Consider the following 14,538-nt stretch of genomic DNA (forward strand, 5'->3'; position numbering starts at 1 on the left):
CAGAGGTGTTCGTGGTGCACACAGCAGAAGTGGCGTTGGAGACAGGGGTTTCATGACAATGTTGTGGACTGATTTTTCAAGTACCGCTCACACAACTGGTAATACTGCATCGATGGAAAGTGACAGGAGACAGCAGTTGTCAACTATGGTTACAAACTACATATCGATATTCTCCCACACAGGTCATTCCCCTTTGACTATTGGGCCGCTAAACTGGACACCTGGCCTGAATTGGCACAATATGCCTTACAGGAGCTCGCTTGCCCAGCTGCAAGTGTGCTATCGGAAAGAGTCTTCAGTGCAGCTGGATCAATCCTGACAGAAAAAAGGACCCGTCTGTCAACCCAAAATGTGGATGATCTAACCTTCATTAAAATGAACCACGCATGGGTTTCCAAGGATTTTGTCCCACCTTCCCCTGATGACACATAGGGTGACAGAAAAATGGCTTGCTTTGGTCCACCTCTTCCTGGGACTTGACCTATTTCACCTTTTGCATCAGCTGAATGTCCAACATCAACATATGCCACTTTCTAAAACTCCCTAACTGTGCTGCCTCCCCCCCCCATGGCCGGGGTCACCACCTAGCGCACGACACCGTGCGAGTGCTGTTGCCCTGGACAGGTGGGTAGGCCGACTCTTGGGCGTGGGCACTGGCACAGGGTCCTTCATAGTGCAATCAAGTGTCTCTGACGGTGGTTGTGCACACCCGCCGTCAGACACACTGCCGTACTATGAGGGGCCCAGTGCCAGTACCGACGCCCACGAGTGGGCCCCCCTTGCTTGGGCAGGGCCCCAGCATTTGCAATCTTTACCTCTCCCTGCTCCTCCGCTGTGTAGTCTGGGCCGTCAAATCCATACTGTGCCTGACACCGTCTGAGCCTGCCTCCTGATGTATAGACATATATTTTGAATGTGTACGCTATCCATACATGTTATCCGGGGAAACGGTATCCTTTCTAACCTTTGTGCAATCACGTGCAATCCATACTGGGCCTAACACCGTCTGAACCTGCCTCCTGATGTATAGACATATATTTTGAATGTGTACGCTATCCATACATGTTATCCGGGGAAACGGTATCCTTTCTAACCTTTGTGCAATCACGTGCAATCCATACTGGGCCTAACACCGTCTGAGCCTGCCTCCTGATGTATAGACATATATTTTGAATGTGTACGCTATCCATACATGTTATCTGGGGATACAGTACCCTTTCTAACCTTTGTGCAATCACTTGCAATCCATACTGGGCCTAACACCGTCTGAGCCTGCCTCCTGATGTATAGACATATATTTTGAATGTGTACGCTATCCATACATGTTATCTGGGGATACAGTACCCTTTCTAACCTTTGTGCAATCACTTGCAATCCATATTGGGCCTAACACCGTCTGAGCCTGCCTCCTGATGTATAGACATATATTTTGAATGTGTACGCTATCCATACATGTTATCTGGGGATACGGTACCCTTTCTCACCTTTGTGCAATCACGTGTAATCCATACTGGGCGTGAGAACGGCTGGCGAGCTGTTAAGCAAGCTACAGCACCTGTGGTTTGCACATGTAAGTTTTTCATTTTTTCAGGAATGACGGTTAGGCCTAATTCCGGAACTGCGGTTGACCTGCACTTACTGGGAAATCATTGTTCACGGGTAATAATTGTAATCAGTGATCCCCATCACTAACGTTGTTCAGCGGGTTATCTGCACCTGTAAGCGACAAACGCTGGCCTTTTCAGTGTAGCGCACATGCAGCCACGGACATGTAAGGGCATCACACACCAGTTATTGGCCAATCTCATGTGCCAGAGCCTCACGTGTCCCTCTAGTAAGCCGGACTCGGACCGCGGGGCATGACGGAGTCTCGTTCGTTAACGGAATTAAGCTTGCAATGTGTGCATCTGTTCTGTAGCTGGCATGGTTGAGGTTTCCCAGGTGGAGTCGAATTTAACCGTAGGCTCCACTCCTGGTGGTGCCCTTCTGGACATTCCTTTAAGGTTCAGCTTTGCAACCATACTGCCCACGTAAAACAAACACTTTGCCTTCATGAACGCTGTTTGGAGGGTCATGACTCGTGGGAATAACACCGCCCAATCAGTTAACCTGCTAGAGAGATCGTTCGTTGCTCCCAAGCATGACATCACACTCCCTAGGAAGAAGGTAATGCCACTGTGGCGACCGTACTCCTGGGGGCGACACAAGTGCACTGATGCCCAGCCACTGCTCGATGAATCTGCTGGTACATTGACCCAGACCACTACATTCCCCTCGCACGCTACACGACCTGAATCTGACCCTGATGAAACTCAGGTTACCCTTCCCATATACAGTTCCATCTTACACGGTGACAAAGAGGAAGCTGCAGATGAAAGTGCAGGTTCGGCCCACCCGCCATCAGACACACCACCGTACTATCAGGGGCCCTGTGCCAGTACCGTCGCCAACGAGTGGGCCCCCCTGCTTGCTCAGGATCACAGCACTTGCAAAGTTGAAATACTGTGCAGTGAGATGAAAGATGGGGACAACGAGGAGTCCAGACAAGTACAGGGATTCCCTAGCGAGGAGACTTATTTGATTGTTTTCAATGTTGGGACAGCAATTTTTGGGGAGCACTATACTCTGGAGAATGATAGATGGGGCCCACCATACATTGGAACATTCCAAAGGTGGACATCAGACACTGGAGCAGGATTTACAGGGCCTATTATACACTAGAGCATTAGAAATGGGGCCCATTATGTTTGGAGCATTATTTGGGCCCATAAGACAGTGGAGCTTCATCCATGGGGACCAACATATACTGTAGCATTATGTGGAGCTCATCATATACTGTTTCAAACATTATATGAGACCAATGATTTTGTATGGAGAAATAGATGGGCCTCGTCATGAGATGTAAAAAGTGAGGTATTTTTCATTGTACTATATCGCTATTTATCTGCTGTATCGGAGCATGATGAGCTGTGGTATGTGTTAAAGGGGCGCTCTTTCGCCCAGGGCACATGAAAACCTGCAGCCAGCCCCCCCTACAACTTTAGCCAAATAACCCCCATTTTTCAGTGCGTAACTTGTATTATGAAGTTAATTAAGGTTGACAAGCTTAAGTAAGAAGAATTGATGCTTTTGGCATTCAAATGGGCACTGTAGGTGTGTTTCCTGTCCTCCTCTCACTGCCGACTTTTATTCCCCATTGACTTACATTGGGTTTCGTGTTTCGGGACGACCCCGACTTTTCCCTATAATCGGACGATCTTGCTCGACCCGACTTTTGGAAAAGTCGGGTTTCACGAAACGAAACGCGACCCTAAAAAACCAAAAGTCGCTCAACTCTACTTGTTAGCCGTTATCCCCGTGAAACATCGACTGTAAAACACAGGAAGCTCCTGCACATCTCCTCTGTGCACACCATAACTGGGATCTACAATTACGGTAGTTTGCATTAAAGGGGTACTATGGTTAAAATGCACTGATCCATGAGTGCCACAGGATAGGTGATAACTAGGTGTTATCGGAACATGCTCGTGTGCTAACCGAGTAACTTTGGCGTCCTTGAAAATTATGTTTGAGTCTGCGCAACTGCATGTGTCGCAGCTGTTCGACAATCTCCCCTTAAGAAAGCATATCTACAAACACGCGAAACACACGTTAGGGACTCAGTGTTATATAATGGCAATCAAAACCTCATTTGTCTAATGGGTAAGATGATTCCCTGTGATTACTATGTAAGTGATGTTTATTGTGCCCACTTGGCCTGAGATAATTTGATATGTTATCAGAAAAGAGCCAGGGTTCTTCCTGCTCATATACAGTTGTGCTCAAAAGTTTACATACCATGGGAGAATTTTTGCTTTCTTGGCATGAGTGATAACACCAAAACTTTTTCTCCACTTTATGGTCAGTGGTTGGGTGAAGCCATTTATTGTCAAACTACTATGTTTTCTCTTTTTAAATCCTAATGAGAACCCAAAATATTCAAATGACCCTGATTAACACTAGAAGTCCCAGAAATTTCGAGCTCCCCCGTGAAGTCCTGAAAGAGGGTCAAATGACCCTTAGTCCAAACTGACAACTCTGATGGCTCCAATTAGCATCCTTTCATTTGTAAATGTGGCCATTGCCTGAGGAATCTGCAGGGGGCAATTATGTTGATCCACCTTAACAAAGGTCTTGTAAGGGTACCGTTACACCTAGCGATGCACCAGCGATCCCGACTAGCGATATGACGTGGTCAGGATCGCTGGTGCATCGCTGGGTGGTCGCTAGTGAGCTGCCACTCAGGCAGATCTCACTAGCGACATCGCTGGGGACGGGGGTCGCTACTTACCTGTCAGACGCGGCGATCCTGCGTCCTCCCGCCCGGCTCCACGCGTCGCTCGTCGTCACAGCAGGAAGTGCCGCAGGAAGTGGATGACGAGAAATGATCCAGCAGCTTCTCACGCGATCAGCGATAACCAGCGGGGGAGCCGGTCGGAGGTAAGTATCACATGCAGCGATATCGCTAGCAATATCGCTGCAACGTCACAAAATCGGTGACTTTGCAGCGATATTGCTAGCGATATCGCAGTGTGTAACGGGGGCTTTAGAGAGTGAAAACAAAAGAATGTAAGCTGCTTCTTAGTGCGTCTGCCCACCCCCCAGCTGCATTGTTCTTTTGTGCTGTGGGGGATAGATAGGTGACTGCTTCACCTTTTTTGTTCACAAGAAACAAAATGCAGAGAAGGCACACCATTCAACAGGCATTGGAACTGATCCTGAGCAACACCAACCCTTCAACCGGATTCGGACTCTGAGCTGTCTTCAGGTTAGATTTTTCAAATTACCTATTTTTAATTATTATTATTATTATTATTATTATTTATATAGCACCATTGGTTCCATGGTGCTGTACATGAGAAGGGGTTACATACAGATTACAGATATCACTTACAGCAAACAAACTAACAATCACAGACTGATACAGAGGGGAGAGAGGACCCTGCTCTTTCGGGCTTACATGCTACAGGATGGTGGGGAAGGAGACAGTAGGTTGGGGGGTTACAACAGTTCCAGTGATGGTGAGGTGGTAGCTCCAGTAGTGGTGAGGAGGCAGCGGGGATCACTGCATGCTGTAGGCTTTCCTGAAGAGGTGGGTTTTCAGGTTCCATCTGAATGATCCGAGTGAAGTTGATAGCCGGACGTGTTGGGGCAGGGAATTCCAGAGGATGGGGGCTATTCGGGAGAAGTCTGGGAGGCGGTTGGGTGAGGAGCAGAACCTTGGGGGACTCCAACAGAGAGAGGGTGGGATGAGGAGGTAGTGTGGGAGTGGGAGACGCTGAATGTGCGGTTTGAAAGGTATGAGGAGATCCAGGATAGGGCTAGGTCTTTGATGCCAAAGGAGGAGAGGATCTGTAGTAGGAGGCAGTGGTCAACTGTGTCGAAAGCAGAGGACAGGTCTAGAAGCAGGAGTATAGAATATTGTCTGTTTGCTTTGGCTGTAAGTAGATCATTAGTGATTTTGGTCAGGGCTGTCTCAGTAGAACCAAAACAAAATGTTAATATGAAATTATTTATCTTGCAGATGATGAGACTCCTCCTCTACCAAAAAAGAGAGCTCGGTTGGTGAGTGAGCCGACAGAGACCGCAAAAGATGGCACAGTGTGGCGTGAAGTACAAGTGGGGAAACGTCTCCATTTCACCCCAATAGAACCATACCCTACAGATGGAGAGCCAAGTGCTAAGGCCAGACAAAGTGTCCGGAGTCGCCTTCAGAGCTTCCTCTGTTTTATCACTCTTGACATGCTTCGTAGCATTCAAGAATGGACTACTCAACATGCACGTCACACGGAGCAGGTGGATTGGTTCATGGGTCTCCCGGAACTAATGGCATTTATTTCAGTCATTATCTTGCGGGGGGTGACCAAGGTTCCATCACTACGTGACAGCTGGTCAGTAAACCTGGCAAACCCAAGGATAATTGCAACTATGGCCCGAAACCGCTTCCAAGACATCATGCAAGACCTACGCTTTGACGACATGTTCACACGCAGTGAGCGAGCGGAGACCGATAAGTTTGCTGCACTCTCCGATGTGTGGAGATCGTATGTCACCAACTGCATCGCATCCTACAACCCTGGTCGACACATCACTATTGATGAACAGCTTTTCCCGTCAAAGACTCGCTGCTGTTTTCTGCAATACATTGCAACAAATCCAGACAAGTTTGGCCTCAAGTTTTGGGTGGCTTGTGACTTGAAATCAAAGTACATCTGTAATGTCCTCCCATATCTTGGCAAGGACCCCAGTCGTCCCAGCGGGGAGAGACTGTCCGAAACTGTAGTGATGAGGCTGATGGAACCATTCATGGACAAGGGCAGAACTGTAACCACGGACAATTTCTTTACATCATTGTCACTTGCACAACAACTGCTTAGCCGGAAAACCACTATCCTCGGCACAGTCAACAAGAGTCGCCGGGAAATTCCTCAATCTGCTAGACAGATGGGCTGCACTGAATTCACCACTCAGGTGTTTTCAACCACTGCTGCCACACTGACAGAAGGCACGCAAGGAGAAACTCCTTCAGCAACAACCTTCCACACCCAGCCCTGGCAAAAGGGTGAAGTGTCAGGTCAACCATCGATGCACGAACAATTGTGCAACTGAGAGATGTGTTGACTGCTACAAATACACGTGTGGCAAATGTACCAGGGACATACCCAGGCAGTGCCAGGTATGTTCCGACAGTGCAGACAGACTGCTCGCTGAGTGCTGAAATGCTAGTCACACAAGAAGGACATGCCAGCCCCGCCACTGTAGCCTACTGTAAATATGTGTGGAATTTTTATTCCTTGCATTTTTTTTTTTTTATTTTTATATCAAAAATAAAAAGCATGGAGACAAATAACAGTTGTTCTTTTGTATATTTTTCACACTGAAATTTCAGTCCTCTTGATTTAGACACAAATGCTTCTGGTCATTACTCACAGCTGTACCTTGCTCTAAAATTTCTAATTCTCTATTTAAAATATATAAAAATGATTCATTGTTTTAGTGCTTTTTTGCTCAAATAAAACTAAACTAAATAAAATATATATACATAGCTGTGTGACTGTGCACTATATGGTGCTACAGGCCCCTCATAGCGGTGTGACTGTGCACTATATGGTTGTACAGGCCAACCATAGCAGTGTGACTGTGCACTATATGGTGCTACAGGCCCCTCATAGCAGTGTGACTGTGCACTATATGGCGGTGCAGGCCCCTCATAGCTCTGTGACTGTGCACTATATGGCGGTACAGGCCCCTCATAGCTCTGTGACTGTGCGCTATATGGCGGTACAGACACCTTACAGCTGTGTGACTGTGCACTATATGGCGGTACAGGCCCCTCATAGCTCTGTGACTGTGCACTATATGGTGCTACAGGCCCCTCATAGCAGTGTGACTGTGCACTATATGGTGCTACAGGCCCCTCATAGCAGTGTGACTGTGCACTATATGGTGGTAAAGGCCACCCATAGCAGTGTGACTGTGCACTATATGGCGGTACAGGCCCCTCATAGCTCTGTGACTGTGCACTATATGGCGGTACAGGCCCCTTATAGCTCTGTGACTGTGCACTATATGGTGCTACAGGCCCCTCATAGCAGTGTGACTGTGCACTATATGGCAGTACAGGTCCCTCATAGCTCTGTGACTGTGCAATATATGGCGGTACAGGCCCCTCATAGCTCTGTGACTTTGCACTATATGGTGGTACAGGCCCCTCATAGCTCTGTATATATATAAAAAAAGTTTCATTGTTTCAGTGCTTTTTTGCGCAAATAAAACTAAACTAAATACAATATGTATAGTCTTTATATTATCATATACAATAAACTGAATAGAACTAACTAGAAACTAAATGGTTAAACTCAATGGAAAACAACCTCCTGTGGTGCTACAGTAGTGGCCTTAATTACATAACAAAAGACGGTGATTATAGGATGTTAGATAAAATCCTTCAGGCCATTCGACCCGTCTCTGGGTTCCAAAGGTAGAAATGTTAAAAGACCCTCTCTGGGACTTCTAGTGTTAAAAGTTGACATACCCTAGTGATTTTGGCCTGATAACATGTACAGAAGTTGACACAAATGAGTTTGACTAGGTACTAAAGGTATCATCCTCACCTGTGACCTGTTTACTTGTAATCAGTGTGTGTGCATAATAGCTGAGTGAGTTTCTGGGATCCAGACAGACTCTTGCATCTTTCATCCAGCCACTGCATTTCTGGATTGTGAGTCATGGGGAAAGCAAAAGAATTGTCAACAGATGTACAGAAAAAGGAAGTTGAACTGTATAAACAGGAAAGGGATACAAAAATATATCCAAGGAATTGATAATGCCAGTCAGCTGAGTTCAAACTGTGATTTACAAATGAAAAATCAGGTGCTCTGTAAAAACAAAACCAAGACCAACAAAAATTTTATCCACTGCTGCCAGGAAAATTGTTTGGGATGCAAAGAAAAACCCAAAAATAACAACAGCTGAAATACTGGACTCTCTGAAAACTAGTGGTGTGGCTGTTTCAAGAGGCACAATAAGGAGGCCCTTGAAGAAAAATGGGCTGCATGGTCCAGTCGCCAGAAGAAAGCCATTACTGCGCAAATGCCACAAAATCTGTCGCCTACAATATGCAAAACAGCACAGAGACAAGCCTCAAAACTTCTCGAACAAGGTAATTTGGAGTGATGACAGCAAAATTGAAGTTTTTGGCCACAACCATAAACGTTACATTTGGAGAGAGATCAACAAGGCCTATGATGAAAAGAACGCCATTCCTACTGTAAAGCATGGAGGTGGGTCACTGATGTTTTGGGGATTGTAGTGATTCAACTCGCTCAGGAGCCATGGGAGTAAATCAGGAGGCACGTTCCTTTTAAAAGTTCACAGGGTTTATTGCTTCATAACCCATAAAGCAGCACATAACACAAGGAATAGCCTTTAGCTCAGGCGAAAGCAAGCATAAGTGTCCATGATTTCAGGCTCAGTCCTGGAGCCTCAGCGAACACAGGAGGCTTATCTGTCCTCACATACAGCCAATATCCACAGGCCTCACCGGGTCAGCAGCCTCAGCACGTAGTCTTCAGGAAGGTAGCACACCTTCCTCCACCTAGGCCTGCCGGGACCTTCCACATGGCTCGATCAGATCCATGCGCTCTCTCTCATGTGACCAGACCTCAGGTACCTTATATGGTCCATAACCACACCCACAGGTGATCACATGGCTATGACCTCACTAAAGGTCCTATTACACACATCCACACACAGGCTTCCCTGACACATTGTAACAGAAACATCAGCAGTACCTCTGCTGATCAATACTCGAGCCTGCATCTCAATGTGGTCACGTGCAGCAGCTATATATTTAGCAACGGTCTGCTAAGCCATATTCCCTGCTTAGAAGCTGTATTCTGCCCCCTCCCTGCTCCTGCAATTGTCCCTAGTCCCTAGACTAAATGCAGAATGTATATGATACAAATAGCAAAGCACAAGATTAGGCCTTACAAGGACTGTTAGTATGATGGTTCAGCTTCAGCACCAGTATGAACACTACAGGACTTTGATTAGTTAAACTGTGCACACACAGGCCTGGATAACTGCTCTCTCCCTCCAATCACAACTGTCCCTGAGCTGTGCAATGGCGTCAGTGTGCCGAGCGTGGCAGTGCCTGTCTTTTTATAACCTCTGATGAGGTAATGCAGCCAGCCAATCACAGTAATGCCACTACCAAGATGGCTATTGCATTAAGGTGACTGGCAGGTAATCCCCGCATGTTTATTGGCTGTGAAACTGGTGACAAACATTCGGGGCAGTGATTAGAGCTTCAAATCCGAGCACCAGCCAACTCTCGTCGAGCGCCAAGCACATCTAAGCACCCACATACTCTGATGCCCGATTATCACTAAGCATGTTCGCTCATCCCTAGTCATATTGTGAGGAGACTGCAGGCACGTAGGATGCAGTAACGGACTGTACACAGACCAAGGGTAAAAGGGATTTATTATACAGTAGGAACTCCACGCAGGGAGAAAATGGAGGGATAATATTCCCTAATACAGCAAAAGGCTAATGGGGATAACTTAAGGAACAGGGACAAGTAAAGCCGACAATACAATAAAATATAGCTTATCACTCAGGCGCAGAGTTGGTCTGGCCGGGCGGGGTACTGGGGATTCCCCCGGTAGGCCCGGGAAGGAGAGAAGAAGCAGAAGAAGAAGAAACAAAAAAGGCTGCGGTTTTAAGGGGCGCGGGCCCTTTAAAAGCGCAGGCCGCCGCTATGTGCAGGGACGTGCGCTCACAGCGTTCATTACCTGAACCGCTGCGGCGCACGTTCCGACTGATTAGCACTAACGTGCGCACTTGTTAGTACAAGTGTGCGCCCAGCATATGACGTCAGTGTCATGCGCCGTATGCACAGTATCACATAGGATAGGATTAGATACAAGGCTCAGCAGTCAGTATCACACAACATAGGATTAGATACACAGCTCAGCAGTCAGTATCACACAGGAGAGGATTAGACACATGGCTCAGCAGCAGTCAGTATCACACAGGATAGGATTAGATACACAGCTCAGCAGTCAGTATCACACAGGATAGGAATAGATACACGGCTTGGCAGGCAGTATCACACAGGATAGGATTAGATACACAGCTCAGCACACAGTATCACACAGAATAGTATTAGATAGACAGCTCAGCAGACAGTATCACACCGAATACGCCTCCAGTTTCTGTCATGACCCCAGTGCAGGTTTTTGAGCTGCACATCAGGGGTTAATGTCTGGAGCTCAGTGCAGTTTTTGACCTGCACACCTGTGGTTAATGATTGTGGCCTCTTTTTGGTTCTGGGAGAGCTTCTTAAACCCCTGGGAAGCTCCAATCCCTGTCAGTTATACTTTTGCCTTTGGCCGAGTGTGCTGACCTCTGTGTGCCTGTGCCTGTTCGTTGTTATAGCTTGTTTATATGGTTCTGACCCGGTTCTGTTTCCCGTTGTGAGCTTGCCTGTTGATTCTGTACTGCGCTACCCTCTGTGTATGACTTATTGCCTCTGATCTGACTACTCTCTGCTCACCCCTCTTGTACCTTGCAGCTATCTCTGTGTATGACTCATTGGCTACGTTCTGACTATCCTCCCTGTCTATGCCCCTTGGTAACTTTGTCTCGCAGTTACCCTGCTAGGAGTTCTCTTGCAGCTCCTAGCTCTCTGGAGTTTAGGCTACGCCCCTAGCAGTCACGTGCTTCAGGTCCTGCTGTTCTGAAGTGCGCATCTACTTGGCTGCTGCCCGCTCCACAGGTATCTTTGAGCACAGTTCGCTTTACTCAGGACACGCGCACTGGCTCAGTGAGCAAGTTCAGTGCGGTCTTCCTGACAGTTTCCAGTTCAAACAGAATAGGATTAGATACATGGCTCAGCAGTCAGTATCACACAGGAGAGGATTAGATACATGGCTCAGCAGACAGTATCACACAGGATAGTATTAGACACACGGCTCAGCAGTCAGTATCACACAGGATAGGATTAGACACACGGCTCAGCAGTCAGTATCACACAGGATAGGATTAGATACACAGCTCAGCACACAGTATCCCACAGGATAGGATTAGACACACGGCTCAGCAGTTAGTATCACACAGGATAGGATTAGACAAACGGCTCAGCAGTTAGTATCACACAGGATAGGATTAGATACATGGCTGAGCAGTCAGTAACACAAATGATAGGAGTAGGTACACGGCTCAGCAGTCAGTATCACACAGGATAGGGTTAGGTACACGGCTCAGCAGATGGTATCACACAGGATAGGATTAGATACACTGCTCAGCAGTCAGTATTACACAGGATAGGATTAGATACACGGCTGAGCAGTCAGTAACACACGATAGGATTAGATTCACAGCTCAGCAGAAAGTATCACACAGGAGAGGATTAGGTACACAGCTCAGCAGACATTATCACACAGGATAGGGTTAGATACACAGCTCAGAAACAGGATGTGCCAAAGGAGAGGACATTTTCATTCCAAGAATTCCACTCATTCCATCTGATTTGTTTTTTGATTTTAAATGCCTCCAGTTTCCAGTTCAACTGCTATTTGCAAAGTCCATTAACAATGCTCAGGGACAGTCCTTGAAAGTAGTAGGGATCGATTTGCAATCTCCATGCTTTTCTCATGGTCAACTTTACGTGGTCTGTTCAAGAGTTGGAACTGCCAAAAATCTGTTCATCTTTGCACCGAAAGGAAAAACCAAAAATGTTATCAAAAGGCTGTTGTATGAGTTGAAAATAAAATACTATCAATACTTGGGTAATCGTTTAGTTAATTTGTGTTGCAAATCTGTAGTGTTGACTATATGATGTGAAATGTTTTTATTTGCAATATAATAATTATAATTTGTTATAACTAACCACAGTTGGTTACTATGCCCAGGCAATGTCTTGCTCTTCAGCTAGTATATATATACAGGGGGAAGGGGCCAGCCCAGGATGGATATATATATACAGGGGAAGGTGCCCAGGATGGATATATATATATATATATATATATATATATACATACATACATACATACACAGGGGGAAGGGGCCAGGATGGATCATATATATATACAAGGGAAGGGGCCCAGGATATAGATATATATATACAGGGGGAAGGGGCCAGCCCAGGATGGATATACAGTATATACAAGGGAAGGGGCCCAGTATATATAAATATACAGGGGGAAGGGGCCAGGATGGATATATATATATATATATATATATATATATATATATATACCACCGCCAGAGTCACCCTACTTCAATCCAGACTGCTTCGAGATCTTACAAAGAGAAGCCGCCCACTATCAGGGCCTGGGCAAAGTTCTCATGTTTGGAGACCTCAATGCAAGAACAGGGAGAGAAAACGACTTCCTGACCACGGATGGGAACATCTACATATTTGGAGCAGAGAATAACGGCCAAGACTCAGTAGTCACAGAGAGAAGCAGCTATGACAGTACAGTCAACAAAAGTGGTAAAAAGCTCCTGAACGTATGCAGAAGTTTAGGACTTCATATTCTTAATGGACGAACCAAAGGAGACTCCTTAGGGAGGTGCACACTAAACTCCCATGTAGGGAGGAGTGTAGTAGATTATGCCATTACAGATATGAACCTGGCAAATATCAGCGCCTTCATAGTCTCCCCATAAACGCACCTGTCAGACCACAACCAACTTCTTCTGTACCTGAAATCTACAGAGAAACCATCCACTCAAAAGCCACAGCAGAGCGGCCTCTTCACCCGGCCTCCATCCTATAAATGGCACAAAACGTCGGCATTAAAGTATAAAGAGGTTCCCAGCAGACCTGAAATACAGCGGATGCTCCACCACTTCTACAACTATGAGTACCAGCCTAACCCAAAGGGAGTGAGTCAAGCTGCAAAAGACCTCAACAATATATTCTATGCAATGGCCAGACTGTCCGACCTTAAAAAAGTCAACTACAAGAGACCAAAAGAAAAACAGATCAATGGATGGTTTGACAGAGAATGTAAAGCCGTACGGAAGACCCTGAGAACAGCCTCAAACAAGAAACACAGAGACCCCAACCACCCGGGTCTGAGGGAAGCCTATGAAACCATACAAAGGCAGTACAAAACCATCCTCAGGAGGAAGAAGCAGAGTTACATCTCCACCAAACTTAACCAACTCCAAGACGCCCTCCAAGACAACTCCTTCTGGGAACTATGGAACCACATGGGCACAAAAGACAAGAAAAACAACATCCATATCCAAAATGGCAACATCTGGCTCCAGTACTTCAGAGACCTCTATAAAGACATTCCAAAGGAAGAACTAAGCCAAGAACAGGAAAACATAATGGCAAAACTAAAAGCAATGGAGGAAAAAGTAAAAAATTTCCAAAACCCCGTGGATGCACCTATTACATTACAGGAAGTAGCAGAGAGAATCTCTTCCATAAGATGTAGAAAAGCCGGTGGCCTGGATGGAATCCTACCAGAAATGCTGAAGTACAGCCCACCAGAAATACAGGCCGCAATGGTTAAACTCTTCAATATTGTGCTAAGTGCCGGCTACTTCCCTCCTACCTGGAATCAAGGCCTCATCACACCCATCCACAAGAATGGGGACAGGTATGACCCAGCCAACTACAGAGGAATATGTGTCAGCAGCAACCTGGGAAAACTGTTCAACAGCATCCTGAACAAGAGGATCCTCAGTTTCCTCACCGAGCACAACGTCCTCAGCAAGAGCCAAGCAGGGTTCATGCCAAACCACCGCACTACTGACCACATCTACACCCTGCACAGCCTCATTCAGAGCCACGTCCACAATACAAAGAACGGGAAGATATACGCCTGTTTCGTGGACTTTAAAAAGGCCTTTGATTCGGTGTGGCACCCAGGCTTATTCCTGAAACTGCTGGAGAGCGGAATAGGAGGAAAGACCTATGATGTTATCAAAAGCTCCTACACCGAGAACCTCTGCAGTGTGAGTGTGAACGGC

This window comes from Dendrobates tinctorius, unplaced genomic scaffold (assembly GCF_039654945.1).
Source record: "Dendrobates tinctorius isolate UK_male_01 unplaced genomic scaffold, ASM3965494v1 ptg000036l, whole genome shotgun sequence".
NCBI classification, from domain to species: domain Eukaryota; kingdom Metazoa; phylum Chordata; class Amphibia; order Anura; family Dendrobatidae; genus Dendrobates; species Dendrobates tinctorius.